This window comes from Bidens hawaiensis, unplaced genomic scaffold, assembly GCF_021521415.1.
Source record: "Bidens hawaiensis isolate Kalapana, Puna unplaced genomic scaffold, B.hawaiensis_p1.1 tig00027335_1, whole genome shotgun sequence".
Taxonomy (NCBI): Eukaryota; Viridiplantae; Streptophyta; class Magnoliopsida; order Asterales; family Asteraceae; genus Bidens; species Bidens hawaiensis.
This window is the reverse complement of record NW_027494425.1, coordinates 205,264-231,381: the sequence shown is the minus strand read 5'-3', so window position 1 is coordinate 231,381 and position 26,118 is coordinate 205,264. Positions and strand designations below refer to the sequence as shown.

The window sequence follows — 26,118 nt, the reverse complement described above, 5'->3', positions numbered from 1 at the left end:
CTTGGATCGGGATCGGTTTTCTATCTTGGTTCGGCTAGATAAAAGAGAGAAACTAGAGAGAGAGCTTAAGTGTGTATTTTGGATGATGTATGAAATATGTGTAAATGAAAGGATTAATGGGTGATTTATGGTTTTATATATGTAGGTCATGGGCTTGAGCCCATGGTCCATCTTCATTCCTTTCTAACCCAAGTCCATTACCCATATTACTTAACCCAACACAAGCCCGACTCATAATAACTCCCACTTATTTTATTATTTTCCCACTAACCCGAGTAAACTTCCTCACCAACAATGAATAATATAATTAATATTATTTTAGAATTTTGGAATGTTACAATGTAGGTACCTGGCCGCGCGGCACAGCGTGTCCTACCAAGGAGGCCGGTCACACCGGCTCGGTCTGATCGGTTCTCTGTTCTGGTTCATTCCTGACGCGTTCAGGATCTCCGTTTTGGCTCTTTTTAGCTCGTTTTTGCCCATTTTGATCACGATCAACTTCCATTGCCTACAAAACATAAAAGTGCAAGTAGTATACAAATCTCGACTAAAAACTAACATAAACTATTAAAATATTAAATAAAATATACAAGGGAAACATAAATATTTAGCATTATATCACATATTCGATTAGAATGGTTTATACCGTTCGATTAGAATGGTTAAACTATTATATTCGAATAGAGTGAAGATTCGATTAGAATCCAACAACTTGTCCAAATACAATATTTTTCATCTTTTCTGGGTTCTTGAAGTCCTGTCTTAAGTTTCTGGGAAACTCAAACCCATCTTCAAACTACCTTTCCAGGTCAATTAAGAATCTAAATTTTCGATAAACCCTAAAAACTAAAATTTATACAAACTTCAATCAAAACTTAATTAAATCAAACCACATGTTCCTTATAACATTGATGATAAGACTTTATCATCAAAGAAAACCTACAATAAAAGATATCCTTTTATGATATGAGCAGTCCCATCAGGAACTTGTTCAAAGTACAAGGACATGAAGAAGATGAGGATTATTATGAAGATATGTAATACCACAGGAGAAGGATTCATTTTGATGATTATCAGGAGTGATATGAGATGATTAGAAGTTGTTTTTGTTGGATCTAGGGTTTGAAAGATGAGGCGGTAGAGAGAGAGAAAGTAGAGAGTGTTTGGGTTTTGAAAGTGAATGAAAAGATAATATATTTTGGCTTTTCCTATTTATAGGGCCAGCCTATCTCACGATAGGATGAAAACATCGCGAGTTTTAAACGATTTTACACAATTGACTCCCAAACTCTGCAAATATTTACAAATTTAAATTCGAAAAATATTTAACCACCGAATCCAAACGATTTAATACATACAGGATATATTTTTTTCGGTCCAACACTTAATAACTTTTTCATAAAGGACCTTGTTTTAAACCCATAATCCTTTCATAAAACAAATGATAAAACTAACTTTAATATTAAATGTGACATCCCACATCGGTTGGGAAGGAGAACTAAGCCTTCTTTATAAGGAGGTGGATACCTTCCCCATCATAACGCGTTTTTGGTGCTTATGGTAGTAGATGAGAGGAGAATTCCACAGTTAAGCGTGCTCAGGTGGGAGTAGTATGAGGATGGGTGACCACTTGGGCAACCAATTGAAATTAAGGAAGGTCACATAGAGATTGCTTAAGTCAAGATAATAAAAAGACAAGATTTTGTTTGTTTCGGATGGATTATGCATTTTTCCTTTGGATATGTTGTTTAAATTATTTGAGTTCTTTAGAAATTATTAAATAGATATTGTCACTTTATATATTGCATGATAGTACCTTGTGAGCTGTGAACCGACGGTTCGCGCCCCGACGTTTCCACCTTAGGTTGGTGTGTGACAGGTTTGAATTCTAGTCTTTTGTTTCCTTTAAAGATATCTTAATACTCTTTTAGATGTTTTACATTAATCTAGACATATCTAGTGTGTTGCAATTTGAGTAATATCTAAACGAGTATAGACTTGAACTTACATAAGGCTTATACTTACTGATGCATAAGGAAATAATCTATGTGATCATATTATCCTCTAAAGTAGAGTAGTATTGTTTGTTACATGTGTAAGGAATACATCTGAGATCTATTATATCAAAGTATACGTGAACAAAGCTTTGACTTATGTAACATATACTTGTTAGAAGAAAGTAATCTATATAAGGGTAAGTTTGTTTTTAGTTGCTCCCACTCATCTTGAGGTAGGTACATTAATCCATTTGGTTTTCGATGAATATAACTGTATAGAGATTTCATCACATTTTGATGTTTGCATTAACCCATATATGGATTTTATTGACTTACAAGCTAAATGTTCTTTGACCTTCAGTTTATAACTTTTAGGTTGTTTTATGAACATATAAATATGTAAGTCAATTGTTAAGAAAAGTTGATTTAATGTTCATCAAATGTAGCTCTTAACTATTATAAGCTACTAGAATAATAATGATCTTTAAAAAAATCTTTTGTAATATAGGTAAAAAAATTCTTTGATAATTAGTTTCTCCTTAAATATAACCTTTAGCAATAAATCGTGCTTCTTAGTGTCTTAACTTTTTTTTATATTGGGATTTAGTTTAGTTATGAACACTCTTAGGTAATTCAACCAAATCTGAAATGTTCTTCTGACTTATGGATTCAGTTTTTGCTAATAACAACTTTATTCCATTTAGAAGAATGATTGATATTAATGGTTTATTTAGAAGAGGTATGATCTACTAAACTTTCAAACATCCATTTTAACTAAGTTAGGGCGGCTACATAATCATCAAAGTTAGTTGGTCTTAAAACCAAGATGACATCCTAGGTTGGTTATTGGGTTTATTAGAATTTTCCGTTTTATGGATTAGCTCTTCGTTAGGTTGCTATGATTTCAGGATTCTAAGTGTGTAAGAGTTGGTGCAGTACGGTGTACAAGAGGTGTAATTAGAGATAAATTTGGAGTAAAATTTAATGACTCTCTTCCCCCTGCCTCTTGTACTTCTGTCAAGTCAGTTTAACGACTTTACTGCTCCCAGTGATCTTAGAAGCCTGTGGGAAATTTGCATAATCTCCCACTTTAACGCAAATAACTAGAATCAAGGGACATTATTAAAACATTTTTAATTTTATTTTTTTAATTATAAACTCAAATACGAAAACGAAACTAAAATTAGTTGAAACACTTTTGTCTCATCCCCATACTTAAATTTTTCATTGTCCTCAATGTGGGCACGGGAAACACGACTCGAAAAATTTAAAAACAAAAGCTAAAACTATAAAAATAAAAAGCAGAAAACTAAAAAAGATAAAAACAAAAACATAAAAAAACATAAAAACAAAATACAATAGAAAAGATTTAGCTGGTAATATGCGAAACTGTCAACGTGCCAGTCTATTTCCATGGGTGCTCTCCTTACCGGCCGCTCAACATGATTTAGCAACTCATTCTCTCTTTCTGAACGGACACGACCACTCCTCTCGACAAACCTAAGTAACATCAAACACAATATCTAAAAATAAAGGTTACTTATAAGTCTTAACATCCACCGAACTCCAACCCTCCAAACCCGACCAAAAAGTCTAGAATAATATATCAATACAGACCAAATAGAAATAAAAACATCATAAAAATAAAAATTAAATAAAAACATCCTAAAAGATACGAACTCCCATGCTGATTCGTCATCCCAAGCTCAATCCTCATCCTCCTCCTCTTCTGACTCCTGCTCAACATAGTGAAATGGCTCTGCAATATCGAATTCTGGATCACCCGGCTGGTAAATCGGCCCTTCATAACCATACCCCGAACCACCCGGGGCACTCGACCCGCTTGGACCCGCAACATCAAATACCTCAATTGATCATCCTGCCTTTGCTGATTCGCCATAATCATCTGCTGCTGTTCTCGCATCATCTGTCTCAACTCATCACGCTGCTCAGTCACAAACCCCTAATCTGATCAAAACCGGACTCCATCCGGTCATACAATGTCTCTACAGTAATAGTCTCGGGGCGAGGCTCTCTGACCGGAAACTGAACACCCGGTCTCTCTGATCTGTGTAGCGGCCTCTGATGACGTGTAGGTAAACCGGCTCGCATAGCCGCAGCAGTCTCGGTGTTCGACGGTGGATGAACCTGTGGACCCAACTTAACATTTTCCCACTCTAACGGGTCACTCATCTTTAAAATACCCGCATTTCTCAAGTCTTTAACTCCAACATACTCTCTTCCGGGTCCCAATCTCATGTATTTCGGTTGAAACTTCTCAAGCACACCCAAATTTCGAGCAATAACTATGATGTATGGGCCCATGTCAATCTTTGACCTATGTTTACTTCCACCATGTCTCGTCCGATGGAAAGAAGATGCCAAAAGACTCGCGTAATTAACCGGGACCTTCTCTACCATCGCCAACAAACAAAAAAGATCCAACCAGTTAACCTTGTTATCGCCCGAACCACGACCAATCAACGTGTTTACCAAAATTCTATGAATAAAACGAAGCACCAGATCCCGAATATCCGAGCTCACCATCGAACCTAAGTACGAACATATAGCAATCTTATCCCAAAACGCGGCCAATTCTTCCTGACCAAAACACACCTTTTGCTTAATCGTGAACGCACCTCGAATACTCGTCAGAAAACCCGGCTCTTTCACCTCATCCTCCGTATAAAACCCGCTCACTACCACAAACTCCGCGATAGTCATATCACACAATCTTCTTCCCAATGCAAACGACACCGCATCCGATTGATCAAAATTACCTTTTTATATTGAAACGTGCTTAGAAACTCCAATGTCAATTCACGATATTGCGGTTCGTTAAGACATAACATAGCCTTAAACTTCGAGCCCAATAATTCCTCAATACGCCCTCTTTGACCAACCGCGTCTAACAAAACAAAATCAATCGTTTTAAAGGTTAAAAGATCCGAATTGATGAGCTTACACAATCGACCATATTCTTGTGAACTATCCTCAAACTTAAGCAACGAACTATCAATAAGGTTTGGAGATCTTCTTCTTGCAACGATCGGCCTATCTTGGTATTCAATCACACGAGTACTCGGCTCCATAAAAATCACCGGGTCCGGCTCGACTTGCGGTCGCGGAGCCGAGCCTCTCTTGCGTTTTCCCGTCTCTTTCGACATGCTAAAAACAATTAATCAAACAAACAAACAATGGGTATAAGTAACTAAACTATTAAAAATAAAACAAAATATTTTTTGAATTTTCGGAATTTTTTTCTAAACTGAAAATAAATTAAATTTGGCAATCCGGGTTACAAAATAATTCAAACCGACTCGTTTAAATGAAAATTGAGTGCGTGCGAGGGGTCTTTATTTTTCGTAAAAAGCTAACCGAAAACCAACATGTTAAGACTTTTACTAGTTTGCAAACCCGAAACCATTCATACCAACTCAATATTCATCACCTCCTCATGGCACTTTAATTGTCCCAATTAAACCCAAGTGCCAACAATCCGAAAAAATTAAGTCGAAAACGAGCGGAAAAACGAACTTGTGTAAAATATATAATGTATAAAAAGTGTTTTCCGTCTCGTTTTAACCACTAAAAACATCAAAGTCCAACATCCCAAACCAACATCCCAACACTTAATACACTCGATATAATCCCAAACCAACCCAACCGCAACCACGAAAATAAATTTTCAACAAATTCCAACCCAACCAACTGCACCCAACAACTCAAATAAACTACCAAACCATACCAACCCGCTCCCAAAAACTAACTTATACAACTAATTTTAACAAAACCCGACAACAAAGTAACCAAAATCAAAGCTAAAACTAACATTAACATATAGAAAGAGTACAAAAATTACAAGAAATCATACCTTGAAGAGGTGTAAACCCGGATAAAACTTGCAAAAAAGTAAGAACTTAGGTGTGTGGAAGTGAGAGAATTAGTGAAGATTTGGTTAAAATTGATGGTGGGTTATGATATTAGGTTGATATTAGGGTGATTTTGAGGTTTAATTTGAAAAAGGATGGTGAAAAATTGATGGATTTGGTGAAGAAGATGGTGAAAAATCGTGGGGTTTAGGTTAGAGGTGAAAGGGGATTTAAAAAATATGAAGAAGATGTGATATAAGTTGGTGTTTGTTATAAAAAATTCTAGAAAACCCCTAGGCGTCGCGCGACCAGGGGGTGAGTGCCTAGCCGCGCAGCGCGGCGCCTGCCTGTACACAATTTCCAGCCGCGTTGCGCGGAGGGGGGGGAAAAGACAACGTCGCGCACGCGACGGGCACTTATAACAGAATGTTTTGACGTTTTTTGAAGCCTTTTTGCCTTAGAAAATTGCCAAACCTTTGTTATGCCCATTTTATGTTGTTTTGACGTGTAAAACTTACCTGGCATCTCTCGAATTCTCGCCAAATCCTCTCGTGATGATGGTGATGATTCCTTGAAAACGACTCGACGACACAACGTAACTACAAAAACCTTAAGTTAGTGACTCAAAGGAATTAAAATAAAGGAATTATACAAACTCTACACTTGAGTTTTCACTCAAGAACCCCATTGATGATTTAATTCGATGGATCGATGGGAGTTTCCTCCACCTCGATTGAATCCTCCGGCCCTCCAACATAATGCTTTAAACAATGGCCATTCACTTTCCATTAAGTTACATTGTCCGGATTCTCTAACTCCACCGCTCCATACGGGAATACTTCTTTCACCAAATATGGTCCCGTCCACTCGGATCTCAACTTACCTGCAAATAACTTCAAACGAGAATTAAACAACAATACTTTATCACCTTTCTTGAAGTCTTTACCTTCCTTTAAACGTCGATCGTGCAACACTTTCTTCTTTTCCTTGATATCCAACGATCGAGAATACGCCGCATCACGAAGTTCCTCTAACTCATGAATTTGAAAATACCTCTTCCTAGCGGCCTCAGTAAGATCAACATTAACCGTTTTCAACGCCCAAAACGCTCGGTGCTCTAACTCAACAGGAAGATGACATGCTTTACCGTAAACTAACATAAATGGTGTAGTACCCAACGGTGTCTTGTACGCGGTTCTGAATGCCCATAGCACGTCATCCAACTTCTCTGACCAATCTTTCCGACTTATTCCCACCGTCTTCTCCAAAATTCTCTTCACCCCTCTATTAGCATTCTCGACTTGACCATTCGTTTGCGGATGGTAACAGGTAGAGGTGCGATGAGTAACTCCATAACGAGCTAAAGCCTTCTCCATGGAGGAATTACAAAAATGAGTACGTCGATCACTAATAATCGCCAGTGGAGTCCCGAACCGAATGAACAACTTCTTTCAAAACTTTACAACAACTCTAGCATTATTCGTGACCAATGCTTGCGCTTCAACCCACTTGGAAACATAATCTATCGCCACTAAAATATACTTGTTACCACTGGAAATGGGAAATGGTCCCATAAAGTCGATGCCCAAAACTTCAAAAATTTCAAGAGTTTGTATGGGGTTTTGAGGCATCTCGTTTTTCGATGAAATATTTCCGGTGTGTTGTCAAGCATCGCACGTCTTAACAAATTCAACCGCATCTTTTACAACCGACGGCTAATGAAACCACTATCAAATACCTTCTGAGCCGTGACATGCGCTCCATGATGATCTCCTGTTAAGCCTTCATGAACATGCTTATGAATATTCAACCCTTCTTCTTTCGACACACATCTTCTAAGAATCCGGTCACCACCAATCTTGAAAAGAAAAGGATCGTCCCAAACATACCGAGTAACATCCCGGAAAAACTTCTTATTTTGTTGCGTAGTCATCCCTTTCAACACAAGACCGGTAGATAAATAACTAGCAAAATCGGTGAACCATGGCAATCCTTGCTTTTCGGCCGCAACAAAATCAATTAACTCATGCGGGAATCTATCACCAATCTCTTCCTCACGAATCTCTTCTCTCTTTGGATCTTCTAAACGGGAAAGATGATCCGCCGCAACATTTTCCGCCCCCTTCTTGTCTTTAATCTCTATATCAAACTCGGAAAGTAAAAGAATCCACCGTATGAGACGGGGCTTCGCATCTTTCTTCTGAAAGAGAAAACGCAAAGCTGGATGATCGGTAAAAACGGTGGTCTTTGAAAGTACAAGATAGGACCGGAACTCGTCAAATGCAAACACAACGGCTAAAAGGTTATTTTCGGTGCTGGTGTAGTTCTCTTGGGCATCATTCAACGTCTTGCTCGCATAATAAATAAGGTGAAAATATTTCTCATCCCTTTGCCCCAAAACCGCTCCAACCGCATAATCGCTCGCATCACACATGAGCTCAAAAGGTAAATTCCAATCCAGTGACACGAGAATAGGAGCACTTACGAGTTGATCTTTGAAAAACTTGAACGCCTTCAAACACTCCTCATCGAACACAAAAGGGACATCTTTCTCTAATAATCGGGTCATCGGGCGGGTAATCTTTGAAAAGTCTTTAATAACCCGCCTGTAGAAACCCGCATGACCAAGAAAACTTCTTATAGCCTTAACATTTGTCGGTGGAGGAAGCCTATAAATTGTGTCAATCTTCGCCCGATCCACCTCTATACCATCTCTTGAAATTTTATGACCCAACACTATCCCTTCCGTCACCATAAAATGACACTTTTCCCAATTCAACATCAACTTTGTCTCGACGCACCTCTTCAACATCCTCTCAAGATTACCCAAAAAATGATCGAAAGAATTACCGTACACCGAAAAATCATCCATAAAAACCTCCATGGATGTCTCTATCATATCCTGAAAAATTTCTACCATACTACGCTGAAAGGTAGCCCGAGCATTAAACAACCCAAACGGCATGCGACGATACGCATATGTACCATACGGACATGTAAAAGTCGTCTTCTCTTGGTCTTCCGGTGCGATTGGGATCTGAAAATATCTTGAAAAACCACCAAGAAAACAATAAATTTGTTGACCTGCGAGACGCTCCAACATTTGATCGATAAACGGCAACGGGAAATGGTATTTTCGAGTAGCATCATTCAACCTCCGGTAGTTAGTACACACCCGCCAACCGGTAACCGTACGTGAAGGGATAAGTTCATTCTTTTCGTTCATGACAACCGTCATCCCCCCTTTCTTTGGAACAACTTGAGTCGACCTTACCCATGGAGAGTCCGAAATTGGATAAATCACTCCGGCATCCAACAATTTAAGCATCTCTTTCTTGACAACCTCTTGCATATTTGGATTTAGACGCCTTTGGGGTTGAACTACCGGTTTATACTCATCTTCCATCAAAATTCGGTGAGTATAATAAGCCGGGCTAATACCTTGAATATCTGAAAGTCTCCATGCAATCGCCCCTTTATTCATTTTCAATACATCTATCAACTTTGACTTCTCTTTCTCACTCAACTTAAAAGAAACAATAACGGGCAAATTCAAGCACTCTTCAAGATACGCATACTCTAAATGTGACGGAAGAACCTTTACTTCCAACGGAGCAGGTTTTTCCACCTCTTTTTAACAAATAACCTCACTAACCTCCATAATCTCCGCCAAACAAGAAACGTCATCTACCACTTCTTCCTCACTATCCTCCATAATTTCCGTCAACTCTTTCTCCTCATCCATCCCAACTAAATCGGCTCAAAAAATAATCAAGACATGTATCCAAACCCGGAATAAAAGAATTAAGAAAATACACCGAATGGCATGGACCACTGAAATCATCATTATCACTCGGGTGCTTCATCGACTTAGCAATGTCAAAGGTAACATTCTCATCACAAACCCGAAGTGTGATCCTCCCCTCATACACATCAATAAGAGCCTTAGCCGTTCTAAAAAACGGCCGACCGAGAATAATGGGAACCTTCTCGTCGGCCTCCATGTCAAGTACCACAAAATTCACCAGGAACACAAACTTGTCAACTTTCACTAGCAAATTCTCAATAATACCTCGTTGATACTTAACTGAACGATCCGCCAACGACAACGACATACGAGTCGGTGTAAGCTCACCCAACTCCAACTTCTCACACAACGAATATGGCAAAAGATTAATACTCGGACCCAAATCCACCAATGCTTGACTCATCATATCACTTCTGAACGTACACGGAATTGTAAACACACCCGGGTCTGATAACTTTTCCGGGACCCGATTCAACACTACCGCCGAACAATCCCCGCTAGGCAGAAAAGACGAAACCTCTCCCAACTGATCTTTCCTCTTGAGTAAATCTTTCAACAAACGGAAGATTAATCTTTAACTGTCGGAACATATCCAGAAAATGCTCGAATTCCCTCGTGTAGATTTGATTCTTGAGACGAGTGGGACAAGGAACATGGGCAATATTAATATCGGGTGGTGGCCGAAATACAACCGACTTTTTCTCAACTTGTGGCTCAATAATTTGTGTTTTAACTTGTGACTTACCCGGAGCTTCTATCTCGATCTCTTCATCAACCACTTCCTCTTCTTCGACTCCAACCCTTTCTTTAACAACCTCGGGACCCAAAACCCTTCTGCTACGAGTAGTAATTGCTTTCAATTGAGCGGCCGGATTTGGCTTAGTAGAACCCGAAAACTATCCTTGAGGCCTCTCATCGAGACGACGAGCAATATCACCAACGAACCTTTGAAGTTCAAGCAAAGAAAATTGTTGATTCTTGGAGAGCAAATCGTGTTCGGCAAACCTTTTCTGTGTAACTTGATCCCTCTCCAAGATTTGCTTCATCATCTCCTCTAGACATCCCATTCCTCCATTAGAATCCTTCACATTATTTTGAACATTAGTATCATAGTTATTATTGTTATTATTGTACTGACCTTGTTCTTGATTATAAGAATTTTGGAAGCCGGACGGTGCGCCCGCGGGACGCCAGTTGGAGTTATTCTGATTTGGATTCTTGTAGGTGTTCCAGTTCTGATTGCTGTTGTTGTAGTTGTTGGGAAACCTATTATGACCACCAACAAAATCTACTAGTTGATTCATCACCGGTCACTCCAACGTACCATGTCCACCTCTACAAAACTCGCACTTGTCCACCTTAGTCTTAAGTTCCTTCACCTCTCTAGTTAATGATTCCAAAGCAGCAGCCACAGTAGTATCCAGATTAATCTGGTGTACACCTCGAGAAGATGAGGATGTACTGCTGACGGGAGTGGAATTCCCATGAGGTGGCGCTTTGGCAAAATCAGATTGAGCAAAGCTTTCAAACATCTCGTTGCATTCGGTGACATTCTTCCTTACCATTAGATTTCCTCCCGCAGCCGTGTCGAAATGAATTTGGGTTTCGTAGTTCAGCCCATTGTAAAATTTCTCCACGAGAGCCCATGGTGTGAGACCATTCTGTGAGCAACGAGCGAGCATGTTATGGAAACGCTCCCAAGCATGACAATTCTGTTCATCCGGCTCCATGTGAAACGATTGAATCTGATCACGAAGAATAGCCGCTTTAGCAGGTGGGAAGTATCTTTTGATAAAGGCTAAGCGCAGTGCTTCCCAAGTAGTGAACGTGCCAGGTGGCTGAGTGTCAAGCCAAAGAGTCGCTTTCCCTGCAAGTGAAAAGGGAAAAAGATTTAAGAAAATGGCATCGTTGGTTTCACCTTGTAAATTAAAAGTTTTCAAAACGCGGTAAAGCCGGTTAATGTGTGCCAGTGCATCCTCGTCATCACGCCCATGAAACTGAATAGTTTGAAAAATATTGTTCATGACGTATGACATAATCTGCCACGAGTTGGGATTGCTGATCTCGGGGATGACGATGTATGATCGGTTTCCGGTTAAGCCATCGAAGGCTTGAGCAGCAACGGTTCTATCATCGGCCATTTGGACGTCTGGTGACTTCTCGGACATTCTGGGGGTGAACTGTGCGGTGACGATTTTGGTGTAGAAGTAACTTCTGACGGTGGTTTCTCTGCTGATGAGCTAGCCTCAGTCTTCAACGGAGAAAATCCAGATTATCCAGCGGTGGTCCTTGCGAACGAAGATGTAGCATATACCTGAAAAACGCAACAAACAAAGTAAGTACACAAAAAAATATAAAAACTAGAACAAAAATAAACTAAAATTCAATTAGACTACTACGAATCATACGAAAATAAAACAAATAGCACGTATGTAGCAAATAAGTCCAATTAAAGCAAATAACGCAATCGCTAAGACTCCCAAGCAACGGCGCCAAAAACTTGATGTGCTAAAGTAGTCAAATAAAAATACACTAAAACTAGACACTAAGTAATACTCTAGACTCTTAAACCTAACTTAAACTACTAACCGGCAAGTGTACCGGTCGACTCTAGTACAGCTAAGTGAGTCCGGATATCGAACCCACGAGACTCTAAAAATTACAAAACTAGCAAACAAGATTAACTACAAGACACGACTATTTATAAATAATATTTGAGGGGGAATTTTTAAGTTAATTAATTAAAACCCTAAATAATAATTAACTAATAATAATTAACTTACTAATGATTAACTAATGATTACTTAATTAAACTAATAACAAACTAATAAACCCTAATCCTAATTAATATAATAATAAAACATAATCATTACTCTTAAACTAATTAATTTAATATAAAACATTTAACCTAATTAAATTAACTAATAAACAATTAAAAACACTTGATTTATTCAGATGATTAATATAACTGCCTAGGCTAGAATCCCCAAAGTTACGGTTATTAATTAAATGGAAAACAACTTACGTTATGGAACTGGGATCATAAAATAGACCATTGACAGAAAACCCGAACAGGACCCTTGAACTTCAAGAAGACGCCTATGGATTTCTAACAAGTTTTAAGACTCACCAGTTTTATGAATTAAACTTCATTACAGTTATTTAATAATTTATGTCTAAGTATCTTTATGACGAAATCCTACCTTACAGCGCGGAAATCAAAGATAGTTAGGTAGACTTAATTGACTTAATAGACTAATTAGTTGACAATCAAACCTAGACGGACTCCTTACAAGAACTAAATCTAGCAATCCTGACAAACAAAGATCTATCAATAGCCTATCACCTTACAACTTTCTAGGCTAGCAGCTCACTTTTATCTGTTCAATTGATTTTATTGTTTACATGATTTTAATCGATATCAATCACAAACTAGTCAAGAACACACAGTAAATGACCTAACAAAACCCTATCCTATGAAACAATCAACAAGGGCAATGTGAAACAATAAATCCAAGTAAACAAAACCAAGCAATCAAACGCAACAATTAACTCAAATTTAACAATTTACTTAGAACATAAAATCCATAACGAAAAGAAATCCAAACAAAATCAAACAAAACTAAGGTTCATCACGACCTAGGTAGTTTATGGAGTTTTAGCCTAGCATCATATAGACTAAATCAAACAAAACAAATATAACTGAAGACATGGTGAAAATCTAAAGAACGAAAGATTAAAGGTGATAAAACCCGTAATCTCCAAACGTGAACGTGTAACTCTTCACCAGTTGTTCTCTTGCCTTCAAATTCACCACCAAACTCGAAAATATGCTCTCAAGAACTCCAAATTCGTCTGGTGTCTTCAGGGTATTGTCAGGTTTATGTTAAAGATGTTTAAATACCCAAAACAAGGCCCAACATGTAACAAAAACGAATTAAAAATTCCATCAGGTGCTTCTAGGCACCGCGCGACCAGAATGAAGGTACTTGGCCGCGCGGCGCGGCGTGTCCCAAATAGGGGGCCGGCCAGAAAGGCCCGGTCTGATCTGTTCTCTGTCCGGCTCCTTCTTAACGCGTTCCGGATCTCCGTTTTGGCTCTTTTTAGCTCGTTTTTCGCCTTTTTTTATCACGGTCAACTCCCATTGCCTACAAAATATAAAAGTGTTAGTAGTATACAAATCTCGACTAAAAACGAACATAAACTATTAAAATATTAAATAAAATATACAAGGAAAACATAAATATTTAGTATTATATCACATATTCGATTAGAATGGTTTATACCATTCGATTAGAATGGTTTAAACTATTATATTCGAATAGAATGAAGATTCGATTAGAATCCAACAACTTCTCCAAATACAATATTTTTAATCTTTTTCATCTTTTCTGGGTTCTTAAAGTCCCGTCTTGAGTTTCTGGGAAACTCAAACCCATCTTCAAACTACCTTTCCAGGTCAATTAAGAACCTAAATTTTCGATATACCCTAAAAACTAAATTTTATACAAACTTTAATCAAAACTTAATTAAATCAAACCACATGTTCCTTATAACACTGTTAATAAGGTTTTATCATCAAAGAAAACCAACAACAACAAAAGATATCCCTTTATGATATGAGTAGTCCAATCAGGAACTTGATCAAAGAATAAGGACATGAAGAAGATGAAGATTATTATGAAGAGATGTTATACCACAGGAGAAGGATTCATTGTGATTATTATCGGGTTTTATATGAGATTATTAGAAGTTGTTTTTGTTAGATCAAGGGTTTGAAAGATGAGGCGGTAGAGAGTGTTTGGGTTTTGAAAGTGAATGAAAAGATAATATATTTTGGCTGGTCCTATTTATAGGGTCAGCCTATCTCACGATAGGGTGAAAACGTCTCGAGTTTTAAACGATTTTACACTCTTGACCCCCAAACTCTGAAAATATTTACAAATTTAAATCCGAAAAATATTTAGCCACCGAATCCAAACGATTTAAATATATACAAGATATATTTTTGTCGGTCCAACACTTAATAACTTTTGCATAAAGGACCTTGTTTTAAACCCATAATCCTTTCATAAAACAAAAGATAAAACCAACTTTAATATTAAATGTGACATCCCACATCGGTTGGGAAGGAGAACTAAGCCTTCTTTATAAGGAAGTGGATACATTCCCCTCATAACGCGTTTTGGGCGCTTATGGTAGTGGATGAGAGGAGAATTCCACAGTTAAGCGTGCTCAGGTGGGAGTAGTATGAGGAAGGGTGACCACCTGGGCAACCAATTGAAGTTAAGAAAGGTCACATAGAGACTGCTTAAGTTAAGATAATAAAAAGACAAGATTTTGTTTGTTTCGGATGGATTATGCATTTTTCCTTTGGATATGTTGTTTGAATTATTTGAGTTCTTTAGAAATTATTAAATAGATATTGTCACTTTATATATTGCGTGATAGTACCTTGTGAGCTGTGAACCGACGGTTCCTGCCCCGACGTTTCCACCTTAGGTTGGTGTGTGACAGGTTTGAATTCTAGTCTTTTGTTTCCTCTAAAGATATCTTAATACTCTTTTAGATGTTTTACATTAATCTAGACATATCTAGTGTGTTGCAATTTGAGTAATATCTAAACGAGTATAGACTTGAACTTACATAAAGCTTATACTTAATGAAGCATAAGGAAATAATCTATGTGATCATATTATCCTCTAAAGTAGAGTAGTATTGTTTGTTACATATGTAAGGAATATCTCTGAGATCTACTATATCAAAGTATATGTGAACAAAGCTTTGACTTATGTAAGATATACTTGTTAGAAGAAAGTCGTCTATATAAGGGCAAGTTTGTTTTTAGTTGCTCCCACTCATCTTGAGGTAGGTACATTAATCCATTTGGTTTTCGATGAATATAACTGTATAGAGATTTCATCACATTTTGATGTTTGCATTAACCCATATATGGATTTTATTGACTAACAGGCTAAATGTTTTTTGACCTTCAGTTTGTAACTTTTAGGTTATTTTATGAATATATAAATATGTAAGCCGATTGTTAGGGAAAGTTGATTTAATGTTAATCAAATGAGCTCTTAACTATTATAAGTTACTAGAACAATAATGATCCTTAACGAAATCTTTTGTAATATAGGTAAAAAGATTCTTTGATAATTAGTTTCTCCTTAAATATAACCTTTAACAATCAATCGTGCTTCTTAGTGTCTTAACTTTTTTTATATTGGTATTTAGTTTAGTTAAGAACACTCTTAGGTAATTCAACCAAATCTCAAATGTTCTTCTGACTTATGGAGTCAGTTTTGCTAATAACAACTTTATTCCATTTAAAAGAATGATTGATATTAATGGTTTATTTAGAAGAGGTATGATCTAGTAAAAATTCAAACATCCATTTAAACTAAGTTAGGGTGGCTACATAATCATCAATGTTAGTTGGTTATAAAACCTAGATGATATCCTAGGTTGATTATTGGGTTTATTAGAATTTTCCGTTTTATGGATTAGCTCTTTGTTAGGTTGCTATCATTTTCATGATTCTAAGTGTGTAAGAGTTGGTGCAGTACGGTGTACAAGAGGTGTAATTAGAGATAAATTTGGAGTAAAATTTAATGACTCTCTTCCCCCTACCTCTTGTACTTCTGTCAAGTCAGTATAAGGACTTTACTGCTCCCACTGACCTTAGAAGCCTGTGGGAAATTTGCATGTAAGTCATTGTAATTTCTTTTGGTGAGAATTATTTTAGTAAGAAATCTGAATATGCCCACGTTTAATCAACAATGAAATTTTAGTAAGAGTAGCAGTAAATTCAAAGGAAATAAGTTTGATTTAACACTTAAGGCTCCCATTAATCTTTAATATCTCTAGGAAAACTACATAATGAGTTTCAATGATTTACTTGATGTGGGAATTTGTCATACATACGTTAAACTTGATTGGCTTTCCTTTATATGTCATAAGAAACTTAGGGACACATTAAGTATATATATGAATGGATCTCTTTAAGACCTTGGACCATAGAAGTCACATTAGATACAAGTAAATAACCTTTTAAATGATAAAAAAATTATGTCTAAATATTTTGTTTTGAATAAGTTCCACGGATGTCAGTTATGATGGAACCATATTTATTTCTTAAGCCAAGTAATGTTTAGGGCTCTAGTACATGATTAAAATCACTAAGAATGAGATTAAATGAAAAATCACCCTCATCAACCATGTCATGATGTCTCATGAAATTTGGTTTTAATGTGTAAGTCCCAATGAAGGATCTTTCAATGTGGTATCACATAAACCCATTGTTAGGCGGAATCTAACAGCGAATTGATTCGATGCAAATACGATCAAACACAATAAACACACATAATGGCTTCAAAACACACGTTATATTCAGTGTCGGGTGCTTAAGCCCTTAACAGTGATTACAATACGATATGAATGATAAAGCTCTCGTCTCTCACTGTTTACGAATGACTGACCATACAAAATATCGACCTAGTTACATGATATATATAATGCACCAACAACCCTAAGCCCAAACCCTTACAATAAACCCACCGAAATCAAGAGATTTCGGTGTTACAAGTTAGCCCAAAACCAAGCCCACAAAGACTTAGTATAAACCATTAAGTATAGCCCAACATAATGGATAAATTTTATAGTCACATTTGTCTTTTGTTAAATTCTTATTTGCATGATAAAAAAGTTGTGAAAGTACGTAGTATCATCTAGTTTTATCATATAAATGTTTAGGATATTGATAACAAATAATTTTAGAGTTTAAGGTAAAAGTGACCTTATGTTGGCTATGCAAACATCTCAACTGTTATAATGTAGCTTAAGTATTGATACTAAATTCTGATTAATCTCCAGAATATGTAAGGTATCATAAAGTGTAATCAGAAGATAGTCTATTATGGTTATCATAGCCTTAACATTAAAACTTTGTCACTAACACTCACGTTAGTTATTTGTTGATATCAGTAAAGAAACTTATAGAACTAGAATCAACCTATCATGTGTTAATTTGAATAATATGATTAGCATACTTAAATATCATTAATTTAAGATTACTGTTTTAGCCCGATATTCTTTTGAATTATGGATAGCCTTGTTGCTTATGCTTACTATAATGACATATATTTGCAATGATACTTCTCCTTAGAGAACTTGAAATTGGAAGTAATACGTATATTTTGTCTATGAACCTTAGAACTATCCTCTTTAAGAATTTAGCGGTAGTGAGTTGAATAATATCTTATGTTCCACTTCCAGATTCTTTTCTTTTACATATGTTGCTAATCAACACAATTATTTTTATTTGGTACTTCTAAGTGTTATAATTGATTTATAAGGCAACAAATTGTACTAGTAGAAAATTTTAGTATGTAATACATAAGAAAAGTGAACTTATTTTCATTTGTAAGCCCTTAACTTTATGGGTCATGGTATTATACATTATGATGTATTTGGTGATGTCATTTAACCTTATCGTTAGAATTTTTAAGGAGTGCATGTATTTTAGGATTTATTTTGATTAGTCTTACGAAAAACTGAATCTAGAATAACTCTGTTGATAGCATTTACTTAGATGAGTTCTTTATTATCATAAGAAACATTATGTTTGACTTATTCCACTTGTTATGCTTTATTTTTCAATATAATGATTGTTATTAGAAAGAGCGGGATGATTGTCATAACATTTCTTAAGGGATAATCAAAACGAGAAGAGCTAAATGTTACTGAAACTCTTTTTGAGGCAAAACTCAATTGTGTTTTGAGATTAGAGTGGATGATTTGGATGAAATCGTTACTTATAGAAGAAAGTTATAGTGAGTAATATTATTGGATATTAAAATAACGCATATGAAAAATTATGATATTTAGATTAACGAAGGATCATTAATGTGAGGATCACTATACTTTATTGAAGATGTGTATGTCTATTATTAACATCAAACTAATATAATATAATTAAAATTTCCACTTAAACAAAAAATAAATCACATTTGGGCAAAATTAAAATTTATTTAATTCTATATGTGTAAAATAATTGTAATGCGTCACCATTGAGAAAAAGCGAGACATTTGAACCATGTAAGGCAAAACTAACAAAAGATTTTAGTTAGACTTGAATGATAAGATAGATGTAACACATCACATATGGGCAGAAGTGATACATCCAAATTTTATTCAAGTTAAGCCATTTTAGTTTTGTAAAAATATATAATGCTTAAGTATTTACAAAACTATTTACTTAATAGCAAATTATCTATTCTGGTAAAGTCAGTTTACGGGATTTAAATCCAGAAATTAGTTCCCAGTAAATTAAGTGTTTCTGGGTTTTATTAGTTTCCTGCTTTTGGTGGGTTTTCAAGAATTTTTTTTTATGATTCCAATAAATTGGAGTTTTTGAAAACAATGAGCTTCCATAATTTAGTTTTCGGCATTTTAGTTATCAGTAATTAGTGAGTTTTCGGGTTTATGGGGTTTATGGGTTAGACCCGCAAACCATTTTAGAAAACCACGCACATTCTTAGAAAACCCGAGAATTATACACTTAAACTATTTTATCCTTATAGGTTGGCTTCAAAATTTTTAAGATATATATTCAAAATCTGTTTTAAATTTTTATTTGTGGATTTTGTCTACTAATTTAGTTAGAAATCAATAAATTAATTTAAATCTTCTAATTTAGCTAGAAATCAGTTAATTAATTTAAATTATTTAGAATTGGGGATAAAGTTGCACAATTTTAGTAAAACAGAACTATCAAACTTCTCACCAACTAAACAGATTTTTCACCAAAATTAATATGAACATTATGAACAATTCTAAGAACCCTAATGAATTATTCATGATTAATTTATCAAATTTTTCGAAATCGAAATCTTAAACATGATTTTAACATATTTCGAAAACATTGAGTTTATTAAATATGAATATTAGCAATTTTAACAGTTTTAAAAAACTGTTTTCGAGATTAAACTGGTTTCAAATCAATAAAAAAAACCAAAAACAAAATTAGGGTTTATCAAATTTTAGTCCATATCTTTCGATTTAAATTCCAGATTTAGGGAAAAAATGAAGAGTTGATTAATCAACATCACTCTGATGCCACATAGTGATCAGTTCTTCATGTAAGCAACAGAAAACGTGATTAATATTAAACCTATGAACCTGTTACAACAATGAGAGTGGTGACCGCAGTAGAGTATGATGTAGTCGACATGTTTGTCATCTTGATCGAGTTCCCCTTTAGGATGTTTAGTCAATTATGGTGTTAGGTTCTTAATAGGAACCTAGTTTAGCAGATAGGAGACGCATAAAATTGTATGTGAAATTAGGTTATGATGTTAATTTATTATCTTTATATATGCACCCAAGGGGAACCTTTATTAGTTAGTAAATGTAATATGGCACATCAACAATTATCAAACTAATATATAATAAGGTATAATTAATATTTTGTTCTATTATAATATAAATGATTATAATGGTCATATATAAATGTATATAATAATATATTTAATCTTACATCGTGGACTCGGTTACGAGCCAATGAGGTAATGTAAGTTAGCTACTGCCGATATCGATAAGAGCATCACCAATAGGGGATTCTTGGGGTGTTTTTAAGGAGAGAAAATGTGATGTGGATTATAGAGGGTATGATATGGATGAGAGAGGGTGTGGTTAGGTTCTTGGTGAATAATATACTAAGAATATGTGTGTGAGATGAGTAGGTGGAGAGAGGAGAGATAGGTATTATTTAGGGGTAAAATGCCAAGTGGTATATAAAAACACTTTCAAAAACACCATTTATTAGAGATGGTATAAGGATTGCGTGAGTTACTATTGTTGATTACTTAGATTCTTGAACTATGTTAACTAATTTGTACTTCTTGATTTGTTGTCATTTTAATTGATTTTAGGAATGTGTTTTTATGTATCTATGGGTTTTCTTAAATTTAGCAAATAATTTTTGTAGTTAATAGTAATACTAACAATAAAATTACTAATTATCAAGAAAGCAATAGATGAAGGAGTACGTTTATAATTTACACACCAAACAAGCCATTTATTTAAAGGATGACAAAGATAAACTACAAACTACACCATGTTCAAATGGTGCCACTTATTAGTTATTACAGCTTCTTAGTCGGGATTGAAAAGCCCGAAAAACCTAAATGCTAACAGAAGAAACAATCTTCCTCGGAGATGGGAGCAACTTGATAAACTCCACCGCAACAATGACAGAATTGTTAGCGGCAAGATTGATAAATGTATCTGCTTCATTCGAGTGTTCACCACCACCCGCCATGTCAGAAAGTGCCCTAATCGAAATAAATGGCACCCTTTGTTGGTATGAAACGAGAGCCACAGCCGCACTTTCCATCTCTACGGGGCTAACAATAAACTTATCAAAGATGAAGGTTCTATACGCGGCATTGTCTAGGTAAATGCTAGCACTTGTTCCTCGTTCCACGGTTGTAACCTTTGGCGGAGTAGATAAGCATGTTGTTGCGTTTAGACATCCTTCTAATGTCAATGACTATATATATTGTTACAAAAATGTGTCAGTTCTTGAAAGATAACATTTTAGAAGTTATTTTATGGTTTTTATGATAACATAATATCTATAGTGATGTATAACTTTATGTTACTTGTTTAAATTAGGATTCATGTGTATTACCTCTAAAATTTTGGACACATTGAAATAACGATCCTCAACAGGTACCCAAAAGACATGTTGTCTCTCCTCGGGTGTTCCATCTGCCGGAAATATTTCCTCTGGTTGGTACCAAATATTGTTCAAGAAGTTATCAGAAAGAGGATCGGTTGAATAACTTGCAATGTTTAGGTGGCCGATGTCTCTTGTGTAGTCACCCGCGTCTTCAAGGGGCAATGTGTATTCTGGACAATTTCCATACCTCTACAATATATACCAAAAATTTTCGGCATGTAAACAGATTAATACAGAGATGATCCAAAAGTTCACGAACCATAAGTAGTGGCTAGAAACGTCTCAACGGGGCTTGATTATGTGTCAAACAACTATACAAATTTTGTCCCGGTTGTCAGACCCAATTTAAGCTTCCAAAACTCATCTTTTAGTTACAAGGTGGTTTCTTTTATGAGTTTTGATTTATTTCATTTTCTATGCAAGCATATGAATATTTGATTTGAGTAAGTGCAAATTTATTTTGGAAGTCAATTTTATTATTATGAAATAATCAATTTATGTTTTACAAAATTTGACTCAACCTCACAAATTTATTATTTCCATATAAAGGGTTTGTTGCCATAGTCTAGATATTCAATATTATATGAAAGTTGGCTTGAGGTTGTTCGATCTCTTTATTTCTTGTTTCGAACTAAATCAAATTTAATTTTGTTTATTATATAATTACCTGCCGGCTGCAAAGAGCAGAATGAGCCCAATAATGAGGAATGACAACATCTCCAATATTGAGTGAAGGGTTTGCATATCCAGCAATTCCATAATGTACAACTCCCTCTATGTCAAACAAACTCAGCAATAGTTATGTTGTAACTCCTGCATTAAGCTGTTGCATGCATGCAATCAAATATAATCCAAATCTTATATTGACTTATTAAGATATTTATATTTAGTATTTATGAGAATATATAAACAATCACTTCATTAGAGAGTGTTGTTTTCGTGACACTTATTGTTTCCATTCATAATAACATGATAACTTGCAAAACATTATTATACACTATACCATGCCTAAACCAGTCATAACCAAAATGTCTCGTTTGCTATCAATTGATCCAAACCGAAATCTCCTTCCTACACAAATAATACCCAAATTAGCATCAAACACCTTTAAGGTATAAAAGGAAGCATCAACGTGTTATAAGTTAATCGGTATTAAAATATGCAAGTGTGTACCATCAACATCGACAATGAGTTTACTAGGCTTGTATTCAGGATAATTGAGAAGAGGGTTCAATTCAAAGGTGTTAGGGATCACAATGCCAGCATACGGCCCTTTATGGTTAACCATATCAATTAACCTTTTGGTTTCTCCAAAACTGCACCATTAACTTCTCGAGCCAACAAAACTGTAAGCAAAATAGAAACTGCAAAGATAAAGAAACTAGCACTTCTCATCTTGTCTTAGAGATGGAGAAATTATGAGAGATTGAATCAATTTATAGAGCTGAATGCTATGGAGGGGCGTTTGTGTGGATGAAACATGAGGGGGTTTATGTAAAAGGAAAAAAACATGAGGGGCTTATTTCTTTTGGTTGAATCATTTAGACATGTCTTAATTTTTGAACAAGTTGAAGACCCGTGTTGCGGTGGGTCGAACTTGATTCGCAAAGGAATCGTAACATCTCTGCTGGAAACACGAAGGATCCAAATTATCTCACTGTTGTTTTAAACCGGCACGTTGTTTGACTCGTGAAGGAACTAAGGAACCCTAATTTTCCACCAGTTACCTCACCATAAACCCAAAAGTACCCAAAACTTCAATTTATAGCTACTTTAAACCGGCATTGTCACGGTACACAGAAGAAACTTGGTCTGTATCGTTTTGGTTCATTACCGTACGTCACTACAATAAAAAAATATTTTGTCACAAAAATTGAAAGTTTGTTTGCCAAAGTATAAAAAGGAAAAGTTTTGAAGTAGGTTTTATAAGTTTGCCAGCCAATGTATAGATGATAAAAAGTATGTTGATGGCTTGTGATAAAAGTTGAAAATTTGATGGGCAAGTATAAAAGACAAAACTAAGTTTGGTGGTAAAAGTATAATTAAACAAAGCTTTCAAGTAGTTTTTCAATATAAATGAAACTTTGAAAATTAAAAAATAAGAATTTAATATAAATTAAACTTTGATGGCAAAGTAGGAATAAGAAAATCACTCGGTAATATATATAATTGTTGAAGGCACCCTACTTGATAATCAGGGGCGGATCTATGTACATGGGTGTGGGTTCACGGAAACTCACTGAGTTTCGGATTTTATATAAAACGCGTATACAAAATATGAAAGTGAACTCATATATAAATTATAAGTGAACCCATAGACAAATTGGATTAATGGTTTGGTGGTGAAGATGCTTCTATTCTATTGTAAGAACCCTGGTTTGATTCCCTACTTCAGCATAATTTTTTTACTGGTTGTGAACTAATACAGGCAGAAGGGTTAAAAGAGGAACATTCTACTTCAGCAAATTTTTTGTTACTGGTTGTGAACGTATACACGGCAATAAGATTTTTGTTTATGTCAGAACTTGATAATTTATAATTATCAATAAGATTTTTGTTTAATCGGTTTGACATCGAAAAATTAGCTCCATTACTAGCACTCTAATTTTGTTTTTTTACCATGTCCATACATGAAATGTAGACTTATTTTAGACAACATACATCTACATGCACGAAATGTTTAATTCTTTTTTATGTTATTTAGTTAGTTGAGATGAATCCAAAAATGTAAGGCCCCGTTACCGGTGCCCTACATTGGACGTTGGATTTACTCATAAACACAGTTTTAAACATCAGAGTTAAATAAAACTTTACGCGGAATATAAAACTTTCATAACATTACAATAATAATTCATAACTTGTCTTAAAACATTCTTGTCTTTCAAAATTAAAACATAAAACAACTTGCGTCTTCAGATGCCAGATTCTTATTCCTATGTCATGTGTCTCCGCTCAAGCCAGCTGTCTCATTCTGCTCACCTGCGTGCATACTAAAAGTACGCTGAGTGAGTTCTAGTTAATCAAGCAACTTACCATACAACCATTACATGCATCATATACGTATCCGAAGACACATAGTCCACTGTCTAACCTATTCACCTTACCGCTTAACCACTTAATTGCCCCTTACATCTTAGCCACTTGTTTACCGAAGCACATAAAGGCTTGTCCTCCCACGCACTCATGTTATGCCACTTTAATAACGAATGCACATATAGGTTTACCCTACCACGCACTCACATTATGCCACTTTAATAACGAAGGCACGTATAGGCTTACCCTACCACGCACTCACGTTATGCCACTTTAATAACGAAGGCACCTATAAGCTTACCCTACCACGTACTATCGTCATGCCACTAACACCCTTACTAGACCCTTGCCACTTCTATCTCACTCTACCTCTACTTGTCTACAACACACTTTCTATCATTACATCATTTACATAATAACCAAGTTACATCATAACATTTACACACACTAATAACCACTTGGAGATCATACCCATTGGCGGTGCGCGCAATATCCGAGGATCGTTCACGCACCGACAAACGTTACCTTCCCTGTCTACGCGCGCAATATCTGAAGATCGTTCACGCATCGACAGACGTCCATTCACAACATATATATATATATATATATATATATATATATATATATATATATATATATATATATATATATATATATAGGGGGGATGGATCATGCGAGAAGTGATATTATAGTGAGAAGTGCGAAAAGTCGATCTCAACCATTGATTATCTCCTAGTTGTTCAAAGCATTAATTCCCCTAATTACTCCTAAATAATTCTTCATATTAAATATTGTAGAAATTTACAAATTTTAGAAAATATAAATTGACTTTTACATAAAAAAATCCTCTAAAATAATTTTAATGAAATATAATCAAGAGAAAAATTTTTACATTCATGGTTTCATAAGATTTATTTGCATTTTCTTTTACATACCTACATATTAAAATAAATGTATATGTAGGTGACTTGTAATTAATAGATCACGTACACAAGTAACACAATAATCTACATATGGCTCATGTTTAATTATACATATTGTTAGTTATTTTTATTTTTATCAAAATGTAACTCGTATTACAAACACAACTTATTTTCAACTACACAAATTTTGTTTCTTTTGTTTTCACCAACACATAACTAATAGTCACCTACACATAACTCGTATTCACCTACACAGATTGCTAATTCATTTTATTTTCACCTACATATAAATAATATTCACCTACACATAACTCGTATTGCCTACACATAAAAGATAGATTATAGAATATTGAAAATAAAAATAAAAAACATGATGTGTTCATACGTTGCGAATATTTTACAAGTTTAAGTTAATACCATTAATTGTATGTGATATCATGAACAAGTTTTGTTTGTGTAGGTTAATTTTGTGATCTGCGTATGTAAACACAAATGGGTAAGCTATAACATGAAGTAATTAAATTTGTGTATATAGGTTAATATTGTGATTTGTGTAAGTTATCATGAACTAGTTATGTGCATGTATATTAATATTTTGATATGTGTAGGTGATAATATGAACTAGTTTTTTGATGTGTAGGTTAATATTATGATTTGTGTAGGTATTTGTTTTTATTATGGTTAATGTAATTTTTTTATAGTATGAGAATGGTTGTTTTGTTTTATATATTTTTTA

At 35.2% G+C, this 26,118-nt stretch overlaps 1 pseudogene across 1 annotated transcript; it reads right to left on the bottom strand.

Annotated features, from left to right (window-relative positions):
• Nucleotides 1-20,810: 20,810 nt before the first annotated feature.
• LOC143575322 (bark storage protein B-like) lies at nt 20,811-22,821 on the bottom strand (annotated as a pseudogene). The gene is made up of 5 exons (XR_013142740.1): nt 22,600-22,821; nt 22,430-22,497; nt 22,094-22,249; nt 21,376-21,615; nt 20,811-21,234 (listed from the first exon to the last, which is right to left on the bottom strand). The product of XR_013142740.1 is annotated as a bark storage protein B-like (transcript).
• Between the last annotated feature and the right edge of the window lie 3,297 nt (nt 22,822-26,118).